The following is a 22,723-nucleotide window of genomic DNA, read 5'->3' as shown; positions in this document are numbered from 1 at the left end:
TTCTGGAAACGTGGTTTTTATAAAAAGAAACATCTGATGGATTATGTTGTCATTTCATAATTCACCTCAGAAGCGAGACAGGAAATTCATCAATGTGAAGAAGACAGAGCAGGGTAAAAAAACCCTACTGCATTTTCAAATTTTTACTTCTGAGTTGCAAAAACACACACAACTCAGCCTCCTGTCAAATTTGAGTCTTTAATTGTACATTCTAACTTTTAGAGATTTTTGGTAATGTTCCTTTTCATTGTTCTCTTGACATTCAAGAGACTTCAGACACTAAGGCTTTTATAAAATAATTTCAAGGAATGAAAATAGTATTTATCTTTAATGTCACTGGCTTTGTACCAACATCACAATTGTATTGTACAGTTACTATTCTGAGTCCTTGGAAATTAAACCACTATATCCTTCAAGGCAGCATAATCGACACAGAGGCACAATAGGCTAGCACAGAGAAACTTATTTGGTGTAGTATAGCTCCATATTGTATAACATATCACAGAGACAAGTGTATGAATTAGTTCAGCTATTTCAAGCCCTTAAAGCATCTGCTTCCCCGCCAGTTAGATCTCTACAGCCGGGTAGTAAAGACTAGGCATACGTGTTTGAAAACGATCTCTATAATGGTGATTGTCTTATTGTACTCTGATAGGAACTACTTTCCAGCATGAGCTTCCTGCTTCTCCATGCAGTTCAGTGAGGAAACCAGCCCAGAGGGAAAGAAACAGAAACCGTTTTCAGGCACCAGCCCTGAGCAGACTTGAGTTTCAGACAATATGGATAGATCCAGCTAGACTAAGCTACCTAGAACAGGACCTGAGTTTTGTTCATTTGTTTGTTTTTAGTATACATTGGCTGTATACTGATGTGATGTGATGGAGTGTGATAAAGGGAACCTGCTGGAGATTGCCAACATAGAGGCCGATGGCTTCTGTATGTGATCTGTCCCTGGTTGTGCAGAGGCTGCTATTCATAGCGTTGCTGACACCAATGCACGTGATTGTTTACACAATTAATAAGACTGGCGGTGCAGAAACTCTCAAGCTCTACATGGTAATTCATAAATTGCCATGGACATATCCAGAAAAATAAAAATGTGTCACACATCAAAACCAACATCTTTCTCTTTTTAGTTGCAATATTTTTATTTGAAAACATTGATATCCTTAAAATAAATCAACCTTGTTGCTGATTTCAAAAATGTGAATGAGTATAAGGAGCAGAGGAAAAAATCGTTACCAACCCTACTCTGAAGAAGTTGTTATCATACTATTAAAGCAGAAAATATATTTTTAAATTATTGTTATCTCAGTTACATAATAAAAATCAACAGATATAACCCCAACCACAAAGTTTAATTTATACACACACACACACACACACACACACACACACACACACACTGAAACATATACATTCGTGTTGGTCGATAAAATAAATATATCTTTAAATCAAAATTAGGTATTTCTTTGAACTGTAGTTCAAAGTGAGGAAGGAAACATTAAACATTTTCTTTCACCTTTAACTCCTTGCATGCTTCAGAGCAAATACCTGAACATATGTCAAAATATTCCACAATCAGTAAGGTCTTTATTCATTGAGAAACTTTGCTTCAATATCCCTCTGTTAGACGTTTCCTGGATATTTATCTTGAAAAACCTTACTCAAAGCTCAAATAAAGTTTTCTCAGAGTCACATTCATCTTTCATAGGTCTTTCAGAGATCAAACTCCTTCAATATTTAGATAGGTGCAAATACAACAGGATCTCTATAATCCACGGAGAATTTATATATACCAGTATAGCTAGCTGTCATTCTAAAGATACTTTCCCCAAGAGACAAAGGCCTTTACATAAGTTCACGTGTATTTAGGGAGTGACTGCTCATAGTGATACCTGGTATATCTGTTTTTTGAGAAATTCTGGCCATATGTCTTTATTTTTTTCACACTCAGCCACTGACCAAAGGGGCTCTCACTCTCAGTGCAGTGCAGTGCCTCTTCCCATTCCCACCCCAGGTCATTCACTTGAAGTTGTGTTGTCATTGACCTTTGGTTCTCAAAATTGTAGGTTCTGCTCATCCCCTCCTACATTTTCCTATCATAGCTCTTATTGCAAGTTTAATTATGTGGCTGCTCAGACAATTACCTTTCAGTAACTGTCTGCCACTGCACTATAAGCTCCATGAGTGGGGAAAGACTAGTGATCCCCGGTAACTGACTGCCCAGAGGCCAGGTCACAGCATGGAACAGACTTAACAAATGATTGCTGATTAAATGACATGAAGATCAACGATGCCATACATGTTAACAGATCCCAAGGATCGGTATTTAGAATCTCTTCCTTCATATCAGATTAAAGTACATTTACTTTAATTAATAGTAATAATTCAATGAGTGGGACCTTTTTTGCTGTGATTCCATACCTTATTCTGTATTTTTACTGCACATGATAGGTTAGTACACTTACTTGGCTGTGCTTATATTTAAGGCAAATGATCTTACCTATAAATTAGAAAGGAAGGAAATTAAGGGTTTACTAGTAAGACCAAATACTGTTTTAAGTGTCCACAGGATAACGACTTTTAATGCCTTAAGCAAGTTCATATTCATTGAATGAAATCCTGTCATAAGGATCTAATTTTATGTAGCTTCCATCATTGCTTTCATAACGACTCCTTTCACTATCACATACGCATTGTATGGAGTTGGTGGTTTAAAACTCTGCATGCTGACTGTAGCATAACAAAACATTTATCACTTAGCATTTGTCTACAACCATCCTATCAGTACTCAATGGCAGTAAAACAGGCAGAGAGTCCAAGGAAAAGGGGATCTTTGAGGTAAGTACCAGGATGACATTGGATCTCTACTCTATGCCTGGCACAACGAGTCCCCACCCTTTCCTTATTGAATCTGGAACACTTGCCACCTCTGCCTTTTATGTGGATAAACACAGGGCTATTAATGCTCAAGGCATGAACTGAACTTATTGCCTTTGGTTGGCATGGTCATCTTTCTAGGTTCTGAAGAGAAGGCCAGGTGAATGTAGTTGCTGTAGGATATGGAGTTTGGGAGAGGGGAAGTCCATATGCAAAGCCTGTTTGTATTGGTGAAATAATTCTGGCCTCAAGGGATGAGACTGAGTGGCAGAGAAAGTGGACATAAAGAGTGGTCAGGACACTATTGAGAAATCTGAATCAAGGAAGTTGCAACAGCCATTTAGCTAGGCCAGTGGTGGATATTAAAGATATGTGGGCATGCCAAAACCGGTTTGGCTCAGTGGATAGAGCGTCAGCCGGGCGACTGAAGGGTCCCGGGTTCGATTCTGGTCAAGGGCATGTACCTTGGTTGCGGGCACATCCCCAGTAGGGAGTGTGCAAGAGGCAGCTAATCAATGACTCTCTCTCATTGATGTTTCTATCTCTCTCCCTTCCTCTCTGTAAAAAAATCAATAAAAAATATTTTTTTAAAAAGATATGTGGGCAGGTAGAATCAATAAGTAGTGACTATGTAGGTATGTCTACAATTTAAATGCTCAAGATTCTAATCCTGAATAACTGGATGGCCCAGTTCTTAAGATATAGGCCTGGGAAAGAAGAGCAGATTGGGAGTTGGAAGATGAGTGTTAGACCATTGAGTCTGAGGTCTGTGGCATGCATTCAAATGAGATGTTGACCAGTTACTTGGACATGTGTCTGAAACTCCTGAGAGATCAGGGATACAGACATAGATTTGGGGATTATTGTCAAGAGAAAACTCTGGGGAGATGAAATAAGAGGGACAGAACTCAAGGGAATAGCATTCAAGTCAAAGAAAGGCACCCGTAAGAGGAATTCAGGTAATCAGAGATTGGAGGAAAATGGCTGCATCACAGAAGACAAAGGAGGAGGGATTCTAAGGGAGGCCAGGGAATCAGTGGGGCCTGATCTGAAGGTTTTCTCGCATTTGCCTCCAAACAGTACTGTGGGCTGGTTATGCAATATTTTGTCTCTCAGCTTTACTAAAGATAATATGAGGAAATTCAGTCATTCTTGGTGTTATTAAAACTTTACAATTTCTGCCAATGCGTTAGTGTCCTATTTAAACAATTTTATATACTTTCATGGTCTTTACCTAGAAATGTAGGAAATCTCTTTTCTTTGAATTGTCTGATATGACAATATGAACTTTTTGCTTATGCTGAACTTTCAGACTACCTGTAAAATTACTTGTAATAAAAAAAAGAACAGAAAAAAAAATCACTCAGTATTACCCATCGTTTGTCAAAACTCTTAAAAAGATAGTGATGTCTTCCAGCATTTCCATTTTAGCATACTAAGGGTAGGACCAATAGGAAACATCAAAATTAAAATTCTCAAAGTTAAGCATTGATTCTTGCCAAACAGTAATGAAAAATCATGAGGTTCCCCCACCTCCCCACATCAAAGAAGTGCTAAGTGTAAAAATTAAGTAACAGTTGCGTGTATGTAAATCTTTTGAACAAATTAAATATCAGGAGAAGCACTACGAAGTATTAAGTATAAGCAGTCCTCATTGGGCATAGTATCATGTCAAGTGAGCTGTGTGACTGCTTTCAGGGTCCTATCGATCATTGCCTCTATGAAACACTTTCCATACGCTTATGCACAGAGCATCTTCAAACAGGAAGATACGATCAGCTTATTCACCACTGGATTCAAATCCCATTATAAATTCCCATGAAGCATAATGACAAATTATTGAATAATTTAAAGAGTAAACATCACATTAGGTAGATCCTATGAATTGTATGCAACCATGCCTTATGGGATGAAACATCCTATACAAACTTTGATGGAGGTTTACAATAGATATTTGTCTGCTAAGGAACAAAATTCATCTTCTTTTCTAGTTCACCACTTACGGAAGTTTTAGGCCCTAGGCAAAAATATAGAAATATAGGTCAAACATGATAACAGTTGTATTATTTTCTATTTGTAAGTTTTTGGAAAATCTGGGCTGCTTTGGGTAAAAAGAATATTGTCTCTCAATATTAGAATCTGATCAACTTATTCTATGTATGGAATGCATCTTAGATTTAGGACATGAAAGATAGAGGAAAATACTTTTTTTTTTTATTGATAAAGGTATTACATATATGTCTTTATTCCCCCATTATCTCCTCACCTCCTCACCCAAGCCCTCACACCCTGGTGTCTGTGTCCATTGTTAGGCTTATATGCATGCATACGAGTTCTTTGGTTGATTTCTCCCCTTTACTCCCACAAAATAAAAAATAATAATAGTATAACAAACATCCATGTACCCATCATTCACCTTAAAACATAAGACATCATGGATTCAATTAAAACCTGTTGTCTACCCCTCTCGTTGAAATATCTTCCCTGCCTCCAGAGGCAACTGTTATTTGAGTTTCTTATTTTTTAGTCCATATATTTCTGTGCATTTTTATGATATAGGTTTTAATTTTTTAATTTTTATTCATTTACTTTTTTTTTTTAAGTTAAAGCAATTCCTTCCTATGTTTGCTTGTGAATGTTTTCTTGGAAGGCTGTTTGAGATTTTATCAATGTTTTTCACATTGAGATTAGTCCAAGTGTTAAAGTGTAAAGTCTTAAACCTTGAGCCCATATGATTCATATTTAATGGTGAAAGGAAGCAATAAATGATTGGAGGAGCATAAAAAGATCTTTTTGACAATATTTCATTCGATAAATATGAAATTGGCTAAGGCATTAAAAGTCACCATCTCTGGCCATTTAAAACACTGTTTGGTTTTTATTGGGAAACTCCACTTTCCTTCATTTCTGGCTTATTACATGTAGATCATTCTTAAGAAGCACAGACAAGTGTTAGATGTACCAGCCACACCATCTGGTCTTCTGCCAAGTGTTTTTACACCTCTGCTCCCATTTAGTTATTCAGAATATTGATTAGAAAAAGGATGCTATGTGAATGTATAAAACTATGAGGTACACACATGATTTTTTAATGCTCTATGTTTTTTGTTTAATTTCAATATCCAAAATAGATAAGATAAAGAGGATAAAAATCTAATTGCAATCAAATTTTCTCACATTAGCATAAAAATTACCACTTTGTTTCCAGACAGGTTTGTACAAGTTCTTACATAAGCTGTGGTTCTCACCGCATGAGACAAAGAAAACCCGAGTGCCAATTCTAAGTTAATTTTGGAACATGAAATGCATTCATTAATTAAAGTTACTCAAACACAAACTAAAATGAAATATATTTTATATTGTAGACCAATAGTCATCTTAAATTATTCCCCCCCAAAAAAACTTTTATTATCCTTTCTACAAAAATTGCCTCTCAGTGAATTTTCCATTTCACTCAGCTTTTTAGTCTTTTACCTGGTTTTTAAGATTTTTTTTTTTTTATCATAAACTACATCTTCTGTGGTAGCAATATAAACTTTAAAACTTGTTTGTACTTTATTTTGGTTTTATTCTGCCTTGAAAGAAAATAATTATGTTTGATACAAAAAGTAAATTTTAATGATTTAATTTTGTCAGAAATAGTAATGGTAAACTACTAATTTTTATTTCAAACACTTTGTAAACAATTGCTTATATGTCATATATAAACATTTCAAATTATAAAAACAATTTTAAACAAAATAATAAAATGATCAATTTGAAATTTTATATTAACTAAGTTAGATAAAAGTTTAAAATAACTTACATTTCAAATTATAAAATGATTTTTATGGTAAACAACTTGATTTGTTATTTATATGCCACCGCTCACTAAGAGGTGATAAAGGTATTTACTTCTTCCCAAAGTTAGCATTTTACTGCCCCACAGTCAGGGACAGTGACCACTTCCTACTTCAGAATGAGGCCTAGACGTTTGCCATTCAACACCCTTCTTGCATTAGCACACCCTTCTTTATCCCACCACACCTGTGTGAATCCTTCAAGCTCACTGTGGAGGTCTATTTACAGATGTGCACCTGAAGGTCAACCAGCTGCCAGGCCATACTTTCCAGCACTTAGCTCTGCTGGTACCACAGGGTGTGGTTTCTGATCCAGCGGCATGTGTAGGTGGCTATATTTGTTTTTTATAGTTTCCCATTCTTAACTTTTTTCAACTTTCACGGATGTCTTTAGCATTAAGAATTCGTCTTAAAAGTTGAGTGCTGCATAGTTTTAAAACATTTAAATGGTCAGTTCAAACAAAAATCAAAACTTCTGAATGTTACTTGGAGCTAAATTCGAAACCAGCCAAATTTCTTAGGTCTGCAAAACTGAACCAAGTTGCACTGAGCTGAATACATGTCAAGAGCAACAGCTCTCCTAGAATTAAACCAATTCAAAGTTGTACTTGGACCAGGATATGCAACACTCAAAGTATTCAAAATGCGATGCTTGGAAAACACACCGCACATGTATTTTTCCATTGAATTAAATTCAACTCCTTTTTTCAGGCTCGATTTTGTCTTTGGAACCAGAGATTAATATTTCTATTCCATCCTTTTTAATATTGAACTAACCTGTCATAAGAGAGTACACTATTTTTGTTTACACTGTATCAAGTTACTAACCTCATTCTTTTTTCTGTCCTGTGTCTTTTGTTTCAATCAGCCAACTCCTAACTTTTGGTTCATTAATACCATTGGCACATTCATGTCTTTCTCTGTAATCCTCATCTCCCTTTTGCTTATGTTTTCCACTTAGTGAAGTATAGAAAATTAAAACTTGCTATGATTAGAAACTATCTCCCCTATGGCTTGGACCAATAGTTTTCTTGTTATGCTTTGGCTATTGTTTCTAACCTGTTTTATACTTTTGTATTTTATAACTGGGTGGAATGGCACACTTTGAAAGATCTGTACATGAGCGTGACCTACCATTTGCTATTTACTAGGGATATAATGTGGATGATGCAGCAACTATCTGGGTGTCATTGTCCTCAACTGTACACTGGGTATACAGTGCCTGCATGACCAACCCTATATTAATAGTAATACCATCCTACATTAATAATTAAGGAAATCAAAGTAGTTATTGAATATGATACAGCTATGCATTTGGTGAAACAATAAAAATAAAACTTATCTCTGATAATACTGAATATTAAGTAAAATTACAGGTGCAATTATTTTGCAGGTAGAGTCCTAGTTTCTAGGACAAAGTACTAGGGGGCAGTACTGTGTAGTCCCAAGGCCTCATGCTCCACATCAGCTGATCTCCTTTCATTTCTACTATGCTTATCTTTGTCCCTTTCTTCTCAGCTATATCTACTTGAAGGGCTGCCCACTGTTTCATTTCTTATCATTTTGAATGTTGATCAGCAATAACACTAACATATGTGCCTGATTATGATAATTTTCTTCTGATTGAACTTAAGTAAATTGGGGAGTAAAGACAAATCTCCCACTCAGAAGAGTTTCAAATAATTTATGTAGGTGCTCTAGCAAGGGGAGGAGCATAACTCTATCAGTGTGGGTGCACAAAGTTACTTCTCAAAGAGTGTGGTTTGGAAAGGAGGGGAAAGAGAAACATTCCGGTGGAGAAGCATGACCAATGTTCCCTCAGCAGGTAATCAAGGTCAGCATCTACAGTGCTACCTCATGTGAATGGTATGTATCCTTGATGTGAGGTACTGAGAATGTCTTCCTTCCAAGACCCATAACCCTGATCTAATCATGAGAAAACAGACAAATTCTAATAAAAAACGATCTATGAAATACTTGACCAATACTCCTCAAAACTATCAAGGCCAACGAAGACAAGGAAAGGCTGAAGAAAGTGTCATGGCCAAGAGAAATCTAAGAAAATATGATCACTAAATACAGTATCCTTTTTTTTTTTTTAATGTATTGAGGAGAAAGAGAGAGAAAGAGAGAGAATGATTTGTTGTCCCACTTATTTATGCATTCATTGGTTGATTGTTTTCTTTCTTTCTTTCTTTCTTTTTTTTTTTTCAGTCCTCAGCCAAGAATGTTTTTTCCATTGATTTTGTAGAGAGTGTAGAGGGAAAGAGGAAGGGGAAGGGGAAGAGAGAGAGAAACATCATTGTGAGAGAGACACATCCATTGGTAACCTCCCACCAGAGCCAGGGATTGAAACTGCAACCCAGGTACATGCCCTTGACTAGGAATCAAACAGGCTGAGGATCTAAGCACTGAGAAACACCAGCCAGGACTGTATTCTGATATTCTGGATAGGATCCTGGAACAGAAGAAAGATATTAGGCAAAAACTATGGAAATAGGAATAAAGTATGAACTTTAGTTAATCAAATGTCAGTATTCTCCATTAATTATAATAACAAAATTACCATATTAATGTAAGATGTTATTAACAGGAGAAACTTGGTGTGGGGTATATGGGAACTCTGGTTCCCTCTTTACAATTTTTCTATAAGTTTAAAATTGTTCCAAAATAAAAAGTTTGGTTAAAAAATGGATATATCATTCTGACCTAAAGGGCTGCACTCCCGCCCATGTTATTTTTATTCTGATATGAATTACTCGGCAGTTACTGAACACAAACTCTAACTGTGAGACACGTGAGAATGCTCTTCTAACTCAGGGGCCTGTGGGCGAGCTTTGCCATGTGTGCGAAACTGGCAGCCCGCAGAGCTCGAGACCGTGGGGCTCCTTCCTCCTCCAATTCAAGGATGGTGAAGTCTGCAGGGAAGACTTCAGTTCCTGTCAGAATAAGAGAAGTGGAGACCTGGCTGGTGTGGCTCCGTTGGTTGGTTCTCCTCCCTTGCACTGAGGAGTTGCCGGTTCAATTTCCGTTCAGGGCACATGCCCAGGTTGCAATGTTTCTCTCCCTCCTTCCTTCCTCCCTTCCCCTCCCTCTAAAAATCAGTTAAACATCTTTATTTTAAAAAAGAGGGAGAAGTGTAAATAATAGAAAAGAGGGGATAATGCCATGAGGGAAAGAAAAGTTAGAGCAAGAGACGTAGGAAGGCCTCAGTCCAAATACAGAGGAAAGAGGAGTTGCCTTCTTAGTTCTCTGGTTTATTTAGCTCAAGCCCCAGGGGGCTGCCCTTTCCCCTGGGGATCAGAGAGACTCAGGGGTCACCAGGGTCTCCTTCTCCATGACAGAGCTCAGGATGAGAGAGGCGTTAGGGGGCCTGTCTCCAGACAACACTGTCTACGCATAAACCTACAAGAAACGCCCACATCTTTTTGACAGTCCACCCTGGGTAGGTGAGAGAGCTTTGGGATCATTGAGGTGTTTTGGCATTGTAGTGATTAAAGCATTATTTCAGAGAAAATGATAACATCCAAATAACAAATAAAGGTTTAGTTGGAGCATGATGACTTTCCTAGAAATGATGGTTTATCTGTTTAAGGCAAATAATCCTCTTCGGTCTACCAAAAGGAGGAGGACTTTTTTTGTGACATCATGGTCTGATCAGAGGGATATGAAATTTTTTTTTATAAGAACATAGATGCCATGTGTCTATACATTTAAGTTTTAATAATATATCCTTGTGGAATGGAGAAGCGTTATACGGACTCCATTTTCTGACAGTAAACTAAGCACAAGAGAAGATGTGTCAGAGACGGATTTTTGCATTCTCAATGATCAGTGTGGTCATTTTTGAAAGAAGATCACGTTATGATGTAAAGGAGGTTTGCATGTGCACAAGTTTGGTGTCTTTTGCCACCTGGTATTTCGCCCTTTCTCTTTCCCAACCAACCTGGACTATGGTTGTTTTCAAAATATTGAGCTCCTTCCACCTTTATGTGTTTAGTGAACCCATTGCAAGATGGTCCTGATTGTTTTCTCTTGTTTCTCTCTAGCACCTCCATTTGAGTATCTTCTTCTCCTCTACTCATTGCACTAGCTTTGGGATATAAAAATCAGATATGTCGGTAAGTGCTATGCAATGAATAGTGAAGTTGGTGTTAAAGCCCAGCTCCTACACATTTTGTTATTGTGAGTTTTCAAATGCTTTACGTAGTACGGGATCAGTGACAGTCAGTTTGCTAATCACCTGCTAAAATGCAAACTGCATCTTCAGTAGTCTAGCTTATTAAACAAAAATCTGACTACAGAATGTTCAAAATCACATTTCATAATTTAATTTTGTAATAAATAACTATCTACAATATAAACGTCACTATATTCGGTCTGACTAAATCTTTAGTGCGGTCGCAAATTTATTTTTAAGAAAATTCTTCAAATGTGTTCAGAAACTCTCCAATTAATCACATGACACATCAACTCTTAGTCTTTCTGAGGCTGGCTCTCGAAACTTCTTTTACAACTCCGTAGGTCTCCCCATTGAGTATTTTTATGAAAAGTCTTCAAATGAGTTCATTTCAACCTAATGATCAGAATCTAATCTTTGCTTCCTCAATAAAATAATAATAATAATAATAATACCTCCCAAAATTCAACATTCAGCCAACATAAACTTAGAAGATCAACAAAAGAAAGGAATGTTTTTGGATCCTGGGCTTGATTATTTTTATGCTAGACGTGACAGATTTGCCGAACACAGTTTTACAAATCCTTTTCCTCTCCACCCACCTCCACCAGAGAACACACACCTTCACAACCTGGCCAGGCTGACCATTCAATACACACGCGGGCTCTGAGTCCCCACCCTTTTCTGAGGGAAATAGACTCTGCTGAGGACCCCTTTGTTCCCAGTCCGCATTACAAATAACAGTACCGAAGTGTTCAATGCTTACAATGTTCCTTAGGCGTATATCACTGGAGCAGGCGGGAAAAAAAAAAAAAATTAGCTGGAAGTTTATTATTTTTTTCCACCAATATATTTGACACCACCTTTGGAGCGCGAACAAAAAGCATACTGTCAAGTGGCCGGACCAGGACAAAATGTTACTGTTTGTTCCTTGCGGGCACAGAGGTATATGTAAGCAAAGAACGGCGTTCCATGGTTCCCCACGGACCTCCTCCAGCTGAATTATACCGACGTGTTCACACCACTGCGGCGCAGGCTGCGCAGGAATTTAAAATGCAGGCTCAAGGGTTGCCAATGCTTAAATACCACAGCTATAAAAACTCGTCTTGGGATTGAACCTGGCTTTCAATGTCACAGAACAAATGGGAGTTTCTTGGCGGGGGAAAAAAAAATGTGTGTGCCCATGCAGGGGCACGGGAGGCGTGAAAATGAGCGACGGCCTTGCCTGGCAGGTTCTGTCCTCATACTGGGAAGCCTCCACGTCCCTGGAAGTCACCTGGCTCTGGGTTAGGTTTCGGATCCAGCCTCGCTGACATGCATGAAACTTTGGGCAAAACACGGGCCAAGTTTCGAGCGAGGGAGGCCGGGTGGAATCCTTCTTTCATGAGGAAGCGGTGTGAAACCTGGTGGCTTTGGCGAGCTTTCACCTGCAGTTTCACGTTCAAACCGTCCAAGGTTCCGGAGGAAGAGACACAAAGGGGCGAAGAGACACAAAGAAACAGGACAGCAGCAGCAGCAGCAGCACAGCAGACAATGGCTAGCCCACCGAGCGGGGAATGGGCCTTCTGACACCTTCCTGACCCATGTCATCCTGGGGCCATTGGACTCTGCCCCTGAGCTTGTGTTGCTGTGACAGGACATTTGCACTCAGCGATGCCACATCAGAGCTCCCCAGGACTAAGGGGGGGTGGGGAGGGGCATACTAGTCCCCCAAAGGCAGGGAAGGACACGCTTAAAATAACTGGAGGATTTAAAATGTTGACCCACCACAGAAATGTGACCGTTAATATATGCTCCTTATAATGCAGATTTGAAGGGGTGGTGGTGAGGGGTTAGCAATTAAATGTCCAGATTTGGGGAATGAAAACTGGACTGAACGTCTCTGAGTTTTCCTACTACGGTATTGGTCCACATTCCAGAGGCTCTATGGCACCTGATCCCAAGGAACCGCTCCCTTAGCCTTCTCCCCAGCTCCCCTCCTCTGAAACCCAGTCCTGTCCGGTGGCCACCAGTTCCTTCCCTCCCAGCGAGGGGCTGAGTGTGGGGAGCCCTGGTGCCAGCTCCCAGGAGCCCCAGTCCTGGCCTGGGACTTACCCAGCCCCCTGCTGGCACTGGGCTCCTTCCAGCCCTAACCTTCCGCAGGTGGGGACAGTCTGCCAGGGAAGGCTCACTGAGGGTCTGGCTGAGGACTGTGACAAGTCCCTCCCCCTGCCTGGAGGAGGGAGAGGAAGAAAAGGACAACAAACAAGTATAATACACACACACACACACACACACACACACACACACACATGCACACACACGCACACACACCTCCTTTAAAGAAAACACCTACAAGTTGGTTGAATGGCTAGAAAGTGCTACGTGGCCTATTTTAGGAAATAGATTTTTTTTTTCTTCCCTTATCCCTCATTCAGCAGAAGTTTCACTCGCATCACAGGCTTTTGGCTACCAAGGGGTTTCCCCCCTCCCTAGCTTTCCTTTTTAAAAATTTCCTTGTCTTTCTTTTTATTTGTTCTTCTCCTTTTTTTATTATTTTTTTTTATTTAAGTTACCCAGAAGATCACCGTGTGTTTAAAATGCATGCTTTCTTTGGACATGCGATCTGCTTTATCAATAGGCTGTTTTGGAAACGAGGATCAGTCAATATCAAGGATATCTGGGTTCAGATAAAAGGCAACAGTTAGGCCCGGAGACACGTGGTGATTGTGAGGCAGCGGAGCAGGATTCGTCCTGGTCCCGGTCCAGGTCCCGGTCAGCGGTGGGAGGGCCTGGCCGGCAGGCAGAGAGCCTTTCCCTTGCAGGTGGGGGTGCAGGTGGGGGTCTCCCTACAAGTGCACCCCAAGACGCAGCAGCAGCAGCAGCAGCAGCAGCGAGAGATCCAAAGCCCCAGAGATCACCTCAAGGAAATGCTGTGGACGCACCGAACAAAAAGACTCCCCTCCGCCCCCCACCCCAGCGAAGACCCGCAATCAAAGTGAAAAGCTGTGTTTGAAGTTCAAGTCCACAGATCAAAGTCCCTGGCAGGGGGGTGAGCGCACGCACAGGAGGGGCGGCGGAGGAGGCTCGGGGCGCTCTCCAGAGCATCGAGGCATCACGTGGGAGAAACCTGCCAGCAAACCGGCCAGCAGGACTCCCCGGGAGAGGAATCCTCCCACCTACGGAGGGGCGAACCGCCAGGAACACCAAAAACCAAACCGCCGGCAAACCGCCGCTTCCCACCGGGAGCACGCACAGCGCCCAGCGATCCACCCAGAGACGGAGGCAAGGAGAGCCGCTCCCTGCCCTTCAAGAACGGCCACTCATGGATTTTCTTTACTCGGGCAATTGCATCTTTGTCCTTAATAGTAATAGTAATAATAATAATAATAATAATAATAAGCCTGCAGGGAGGCAGACAGCCGTAAGCAGCCTGAGCAACCAGCGCGGGGAGGTCTGCAGGGCTGGCCGTGGGGTCGGGGCCGGAGGTCCCGGGGTGCAGGCTCGGGCGGGGGACACACTGGGCAGAAGTTTACAATCGCTCCCCCTTGGCCCGGGATCCCCCCAACCCCCAGGCACAGAGGCTCCCGCTGCCACGGACCGTTCGCAGCCCCCGCTTATTGTGGCTGGGAATGATTTATCCCGATTTATACCAGGAGCGTCCCCGCGCCAATGAGGCGGCTGCAGAAGGAGAACTCTTACCTCTGGGAGGGCGGCCGGGCTCCGCGGCCGGTGGCTCTGAGCAGGGGGAGCAGGCGTCGGTGGCTTCTACATGCAGAGGTTGTTTATGGAGCCCTTTTTTTTTTTTAGCCGGTCTTGAACTCCAGGGGTTTCGGGTTAGATCCAATCCAAGAGTCTGAGGCGGGGGAGAGAGGCAGGAGAGAAGGCGAATGAGGGAGCGCAGGGATCGCAGCTGCTGGGTGGTGCTGCCGCGCTGGGCGCCTCGGAGCTATTTTCAGCTCCCAGCAGCCCAGCCCGGGGTGGCTGGCTCAGGGCTGAAAAAAATCTTGTCGGGATCGCCACACCCCCATCCCCCTACCAGGGAGGAGGTGGGGGGGGGGGGGGGAGGGAGGAGGACACCAACCAGGAAACCCACAACAACGTGGTGTACCGTGCAAATACTCATTTAACTGTGGAGGGAAAACTGCCCAGCGCTATTGAAAACAAACAAATAAGAAGCTGGACTGGAGTCTTAAAGAAACAGAGTGCCCAGCCAGTATCCCCAAGTTTTGTGTGTGTGTGTGTGTGTGTGTGTGTGTGTGTGTTTCTCCCCAAAATGAATTGCTAGATTCATTGAAAACAAGATGTTCTGTCCATGCCTTATGGAGAGGGAAGGCTTTAAATCGGATGTTTTCTTGCTCACTTATGTATGGATCTTAAAAAAAAAAAAAAAAAAGGTTCCATCTCTCTGGTATATCTGTGGTCAGCCGAATCTTCTCAGGATGGAAGACAAATGGTTTGTTTCTAGCACGCATCCACCCAAATTTCCAGTTTCATCAAGTAGGCTATTTCTGAAAGCTACTTGGTTAAGCTGTTGACGTTTCTTATCTGTTGGCAGCGCCGGGGGACCATTCAGTGACATGATACAGACAGACACCAATTCCCCCTGCCCTCCCACCAAGGCCAATGAAGACATAACCCAGACGGAGCCACCAATGATGGCCAGCAAACAAGGGCCTCTCACTTCGTTTCTAGAATTATAAATTAAATCTAGAACATGTATTCGTGCATGCATTCATTCTGCAAATGTTTCTGAGACATACTCTTTAACCTAGTATATGCCAGGCACTTCAAGAATAGAGTAGGCAAAATATATAGCATCTTTCCTTCCGATGGTTTACAGCACACAAATGCAGCGAGAATAAAGATAGAACTGATTCACAGTTTCTTTTTTCTTTTCTTTTTTTTTCTTTCTCACACTGTGAGACTATTCAAACCATAGCAATTGGAGATGAAATCTCTTTACAGTATGACTAAAGGAAAATGCTAAGGCATCATCAGACCAACTCCTGGTTTCCATTGCTTCATTCTGCCTTTAACACCCCTGAGAAGGAAAGCTAGTTACTTCCTACAAAGGAAACACTTGGGTATTTTTGTAAAAGCCTTTATTCTGGGTGGATGAGACTCTGAGTCCTTACAACTCGCCAGTCCCCATAACGAAGACAATGCTTAGCAGCCAGTGAGCTCTGCTGAGAGATGAATGATTTTATGACCTTAGTCCAGTATAAAAACCACCGTGATATAGTTTCTAATTAGTAATATGAAGGTTGGTTACTGGACACTCAGATCAAATACAATTTGATTTAATTGCAATTTCCTTGCAATTAAAGAGAGACACTGAAACTGACTATAGAAAATACTGAGGATTATGCACGCTATGTTAAAACAAATATGACTGCTATTTCAAGTACTATGGTAAAATAGGAAATCCTTCAGCATAATACACTTATATTAAAGCTAGGCAGATATTTAAATATAAAAAAATAACAACTTAAGTTTGAAATATCTAATCAACATTTTAAAATAAGATTACCTTCATTTAAAGATATATAAAGCAGGGTTTTTAAAAATCTCTGTAGAATAATGCATTTTTTCCCATTTGTTTATTTCATTTATTTTAAATGGCCATAGGATAATGTCTTAGTTATCTGTCCGTTTAAAATAGGATATTTACATTACTTGGTCAAAATGACAAATGGTAATTCTGACCAAAAAAAAAAAAAAAAAAAAAAAAAAGGACACCTAGCTTTAGGTAGAAAATTTTAAATTGTTTTTACTTTTTTTTCCCTTATAGTAGTTTATCATAAATAGAAAATGCATTTTCATATCGGCCTTCCTTGAGAAAAATGGAAGTTACGGGAACTAATAAAGATGAACTATTTGACTACCAAATCAACTATTATTTTTAAATTCCAAATGGCCTGTTTTCCACAGCAATACACTGCCTCATGTTTAACTACGATTTTACAGATCTGTGTTCTGAGAAATGCTTCTTTGGTGCTTTCGTCCCGTTTGAACATCACAGAGAGCACTCAGCACAAACCTAGACGGAACAGCGCGCTGATCACCGAGCTGTGCACAGCAGGCTATTGTACGAAACAAATCGAGATGGTATCAAGCACCAGAGAAAAGCGATGCTATCAAGAGATTCGGCGAACACAGGAGATGTATGAGGCTGCTGCCTGGGTAACGTGCCACAGTTTTACGGCGTTAAAGAAAACCCACAGGCCCCCCACGTGGCATCACTGCCGATAAAAGCCCGTGATAACAAAACTAGATTAATACCTGATCTAATTGCAATGTCAACCTCTTCCAGAAAAGGAATCTTAATCAACCGGTCTGTAATTTTCTGGTCAAGCCCCTGTAAGGTTACCTGCCACTGTGGTCCCTCACATCCCATCCCTCATGGAAAGAAGATGCAACCTGCATGATAAAAAACAAACAAACAAACAAAAAAAAAACCTTCCCCTCTGTCCCCCCCAAAGAAAGGTGACCTGCCCCCAAAATAATCCATTCTTCTTTCAATAGCTCCCTTGTCCCACTCTCTTCTTATAAAAGCCTCCCATTTTGCACAGCCCCCTACGGCCCCCTTTCTAGTTGCTAGATGGGATCCTGCCCGTTCTGTGTATAAGGAGAAAAAGTATACTCTAAGATAATGATACAGGTGTAGTATAGTAAACACATAAACCAGTAACAGCCGTTTATTATTGTCAACAAGTATGTGCTGTATGTAACTGTATGAGCTATGCTTTTATGTAACTGGCAGGTGGGAGCTTTGCTTACACCAGCATCACCACAAACACATTCGTGTGTGACTATGACGTCGCCAGGCGACAGAAAATGCCCAGCTGCTTTGTCATCTTTTGGGACAACCACTGCACATGAGAGCTGTCGTGGATCTACATGTCACTGTGCGGTGCGTGGTTTTGTTACTGGAATCATTTCGTATTAAAACCTGCCCTTGAATGAACAGATGATGACCCTGCGGGCTGCTTCCATTTATCCTGCCACGGGACTCACCAAAGGTCTTCTTTGTTCCCCACGGTCCCACTGACCAACCAGCCTGCCCACAGCACCTCTCACCAGAGTTGATGTCACAGAAAAGTGCATGTTGGACCTTAGGCATGTTTTCAAAGGTTACGCATAACAAATTTGGACTTTTCTACGTATCCAACTACTATGCCTTTTATAAGCTATTGATGTCTTAGCAATTGTACTAATTGTAGTCATCTTAGTGATTCTATTGTATTCTTTAACTTCCTTTTCTTGTTAAAACAAATAAGTAGATTTAAAATAATCGGGAAATGCTGCTATTAAAGTGGGCTCCTTATATTGAAGAAATGCCACATGGAGCTTTGGGCATCACTCCTCCTCTGTGTACCAAATGATACTAAGAGTACTAATCCCTGGAGTTGTGGTAGTATCTATATAAATAATGCACATAAGAAGCTTGGCTAAGTCATGGCTGATACATAGCAGGCATTCAATCAAAGTTCACGCTGTGATCATTATTAGTGTAGGAGTTGGCTGTCCAATCAAAGTTCACGCTGTGATCATTATTAGTGTAGGAGGTGGCAACTGACCATTTAGCATGTGGCCAGTAAGAACTGAGACAGCATATGAGAGTAAAAAACACACTGGACTGCGAAGACTTACTATGGAAAAAGTATGTACACTAACAAATTAATATTTATATTGGCCTATATTGAAATGATGACAATATTTCAGACACATAGGGTTAAAAAATTTTTGTTATAAAATAATTCACGGGTTTCTTTTTCCTTTTTAAAACTGACAACCAGAATTTTTTACATAATATATGTGGCTTGCATGAAGTGCCATCTAAGCCGGTGGGACTCAAACTGTCAAAACATAGATTGCTGGGGCCCATCCCCAGTTTCCGACTTAGTAAGTTTGGGGTGGGTCCTGGGATTTTGCATCTCTAACAAGTCCCCAGGTGGTTCCTGACCACGCTTTGAGAACCACTGAGCCTTACCATAAAGAGTGGTCCGTGGACCAACATCAAAGACATCACTTGGGATCTTGCTCAGAAGTTGAAACGCTCAGGCCCTACCCATACCGACAGCAAGTACATTTTCCCATCCAAGTACTAACCGGGCCCAACCCTGCTTAGCTTCCGAGATCAGACGAGATCGGTGCGTTCAGGGTGGTATGGCCGTAGACAAGCAAGTACATTTTAACAATATCCCCAGGTTGGGTGTATGCACACCGAAATCTGAGAGAAATTGGTATAAAGTAGTGTCTTTCCTCCCTGGGTACAAATGAGACTTATCTAGAGAATTCTTTTAAATACCAGTGACCTGGACACACCTCTGGAAAGTTTGCTTTAAGTAATCTAGATGAAATCCAGGCATCTGCATACCTAAAAAGCTCATGGGGTGATTCCGATGTAAAAGCAAGCACTGAGAGTTTGATGGGCAGTGGGTCCCATCAGGTGTCAGAGGTCAGGATCCAGAAACCAGACAGGTTCCTCCTAGGGATGGCTACTTGCATGGGGGCAGAAGGGGGGTTTGTCTAGTGCCAGGAGGACAAGGCAGATGGTGGAGACAGTGGAAAATGACAGCAAGGGGTTGGGTGAGGGTCCCGGTAAGAAGTGACCTATGCTTCCTCAGGTCTGACAGAGGACCCTCGCTGCTCAAGAGTGAATAAAGCTGCGCATAGCCACGGTCTCAGAGGAGCTAGAACACTAGGCAAGTCATCTGGGTGGACACGCAGGGTTTGGACAATACGGACTTGGGCACAAGAACGCCGGTGCCGGTCATGAGTGGGACAGGCAGCCGTGCTGAAGTGTCCTTCACCCCTCCCGGCCTGGATCAGGTTCAGAGGTTCCAGCAGGAACCGTGGTTCAGGGGCGAGGAGGGGAAGACATGGACAGCAGTGTGGAAAGCCAGTGTGGTTCTACATTTCCTTCTCTCCCTCCATAGTACACACTAAAAATGGGGGTTGTTCTGGGCCCAGTATTAATCCAATGAAAACCGTGTCTGCTGAGGCAGAGCTGACGCAGACCACGCTGTCCCGGGCGCCATTTAATCTCAGGAGAGGGCCTTGTGAGCTCCAACTGTTCAAACGGTCAGAAAGAGGGGTGCTGTGGTGAGAGAAGCCTGGTCCTTCCCTTAGACGAGGGTGCCCGCTATCTGGAATGATATCGCCAGTCTGCTAAATGATGCCTCACTTTCTCAGGTGGTCGCCAGGGCTTTGTGTGCTCCGGTGACTCCTAAATAAATTAATTAATTAACTAATTAAACGGTCATTGTGGGAGAGAAAGCCACCCAATTGGTAACCTTTAAGATGCCCGATTCTGCAAGCAGAGACGGTTTTCTTCTCCCTGAAGTGGTTGGTTTTTCAGAAAACTTTTAAGAACTGCATGATGCTGAAGAACGGAGGGCCTGGGTGTGCACCCTGGTCTGGCTGCTGTTGTGCAACGTTGGGCCGGTGATCTCACCTCCCTGTGCCTCAGTTTCCTTCTCTCTCAAGGACCTATCTCTCGGGGTTGCTGTGAGGATCAAAACAGGTATTTTAAAGGAATGTCGGCAAGTCTGGCACGTTATAAGTGTGATTGTTGGTTCAACAATGGAAACGTAGCATAACTACGTGTATATGTTTTATGTGTTCCATCTATGTTTCCATATGTGGCCAAAGATAGCCGTTTTTTCACACACCATGACCATTTCCAGGGATGTTGACATATGTGGCTTGCTGACTGGCCACGTGTATTTTGGGAGCCCTCGGACAGTTGTTTAAAATTTTTTCCCAGGAGAACTCGGAATTCTCAATTAACTCCTCATCACTTCCTATTGTTTGAGAGGATCTCAGGAGGAAGGAAGTGCAGGCGGCTTTCCCATGAATATTGTTTTCTAGGTTCTGTTTCCCCCTGTGGTCCTTTGAAAAGCGAGCTGCACCGTAAATGTCTGACCACGCGGGTTCGCAGCATTGTCTGCTATTCCAGGAGGACAATGCCTCATTCTCCTGGACCTTGTGGCGCTCAGGGAGGTTTCAAAGTCGGGTTGAAAAGGCAGTCCAGCCACAGCCGACGGAAATCAGATCATGTCCATTAAAGGAACGGGTGGGCCCTGACGGCAGGCATGGTGGGTGCAAACTGGAGGCTCAGATGAAGCGCAATAACATCTTTTGCGCTTGTCTGTGTCAACCACACGAGACAAAGCGAAGCACATGCAACAAAAACGATGAGGCTTGCGGGCATCGTGCACTTACTCTTGGCCAGGCTGTCTAAGGGCCCCAGGCTCCTGGGAGCTCAGCAATGAATAAACGCACTTGAGTGGGGATTTCAGACCTGTCACCTGGGTCTCTATGTTTGTGCCCCGAGGCACAGGCGGAGGAATCTAAATAAAATGATAAACCAGATTGATCCTGAGAGGTAGAAGACCGAGGAATCTCAGTAGGAGGGGGGGGGGGGGGGAATTAACCTAACAAGGGAATTTATACGCATATATACATAGCTCAAGGACACAGACAATCCTGTGGTGAAGGTCTGGGTGGAGGGGTGGAGGGGATCAGTGGGGAAAAAAACCAAAGGTGACATCTGTAATGCTTTCAACAATGAACATAAATTAAAAAAAAAAAAAAAGTCTATGCCTTTGCTAGGACTTAATGTAAATTACATTGGACAATGCCCCTCCCCTCCCCTCTCCCAAGCTACGTCTACAGATGCAATTACTTGAAGTTTGTCAAATTGTCCGTAATTCCTACTACCTGTTACTGCTGTGAGGCAGATGTGTTTTAGGAGGTGATTTGCCATCCATATGCCATTTGGCACTAAACTTCATCAAATAAGGTGATAATCTTCATGGATGTTAAAGAGCTAGTATCAAGTGCAAGAGATTATACAGAAATAAGTTCTTATACCCCTTGTTAAAACTTACTGAAAACTCACTTTTCTAGTTAAAACATGTTTTTAGCTATACTATCTGACTCCCATATGGATTAAAAAGTGCCTCTGCTGTTTTACATAACCATGACTTAGCTTTTCTTGATATTTATAATCCATGGAATTTGAGCATATGCAACAGTTGCTAGATATGGTCTAAAAATCTTTAAGATAAGCGTTCTAAAAGTGGCTCCACATGATCTGGTCTTTTCTGGCATCTCCACCCACTCTCCCCTCTCCACCCCCTGCCTCTCTTTTAGCTCCAGTTCTTCTAGCTTCTCTGCTCTTCTCTCAGTTCCTGGGATGGGCCACACTCCGGCCTTTTTGTGCGCCTTTCCCGGTAGCTGGAACGCCTTTCCTGCTCAGCAGTTCATGCCCAAGGGCACTTGGGTCCTCAGCTGAAGTGTCAGTCCTTTCCTCAGGAAGGGCTTCTCTGAGCCAGCCAAGGTCAAGGTTTCTGTGTGTGTGTTCCACTCCCCCCCACCCCCATATTCTTCATTCCCTTGAGGGTCAAACTTAGTTGCATTTGAGTGGTTGATTTGTGTATTGCTCCTCCATGATCCTGTAAGCTGCTGTTTTCCTGTCCATCATACGGACTCCTCACACATGGATTTGTGCCTGGTTCAGGGTCAGTGCTCGATATGTATTTGTTGAATAAATAATTCAACAATAACTAAGTAATTTTTGCAGGAAGCATGAAGCAATGGCATTTTTGTTATTTATGTGTCAGAGCTTGTAAAATAATTACTTTTTTCTGTAAAAAGCAAAAAATCTAACTAAGCAGCTGTTGCAACTAAGAGGGCTCTGAAACCTGTTGCTTTGTAGCTACATGTTTGTCATAAAAGGCAGATGTTATTTGTTTGCCTCTCAGGGTATAATATGTTCTATGAACTTAATAATTTGCATTCTAGAATAGATTGGAAATAACTCGGGTTT

General features: G+C 41.8%; 1 protein-coding gene across 3 annotated transcripts in view; it reads right to left on the bottom strand.

Annotated features, from left to right (window-relative positions):
• SORBS2 (sorbin and SH3 domain containing 2) overlaps positions 1 to 14,909 on the bottom strand; it is a 155,691-nt gene extending 140,782 nt beyond the window's left edge. Inside the window, exon 1 of one of the 3 annotated variants that reach the window (XM_045588945.1) lies at positions 14,584 to 14,909. The gene's annotated coding sequence lies outside the window, so the exon portion shown is untranslated. The remainder of the gene's footprint in view (positions 1 to 14,583) is intronic. The other 2 variants (XM_045588948.1, XM_045588949.1) reach the window with 2 other exon arrangements.
• Between the last annotated feature and the right edge of the window lie 7,814 nt (positions 14,910 to 22,723).

Source organism: Pipistrellus kuhlii, unplaced genomic scaffold (assembly GCF_014108245.1).
Source record: "Pipistrellus kuhlii isolate mPipKuh1 unplaced genomic scaffold, mPipKuh1.p scaffold_m20_p_3, whole genome shotgun sequence".
Taxonomy (NCBI): domain Eukaryota; kingdom Metazoa; phylum Chordata; class Mammalia; order Chiroptera; family Vespertilionidae; genus Pipistrellus; species Pipistrellus kuhlii.
The sequence above is the reverse complement of the archived record's forward strand: the minus strand, read 5'-3'. Positions and strand labels throughout refer to the sequence as shown.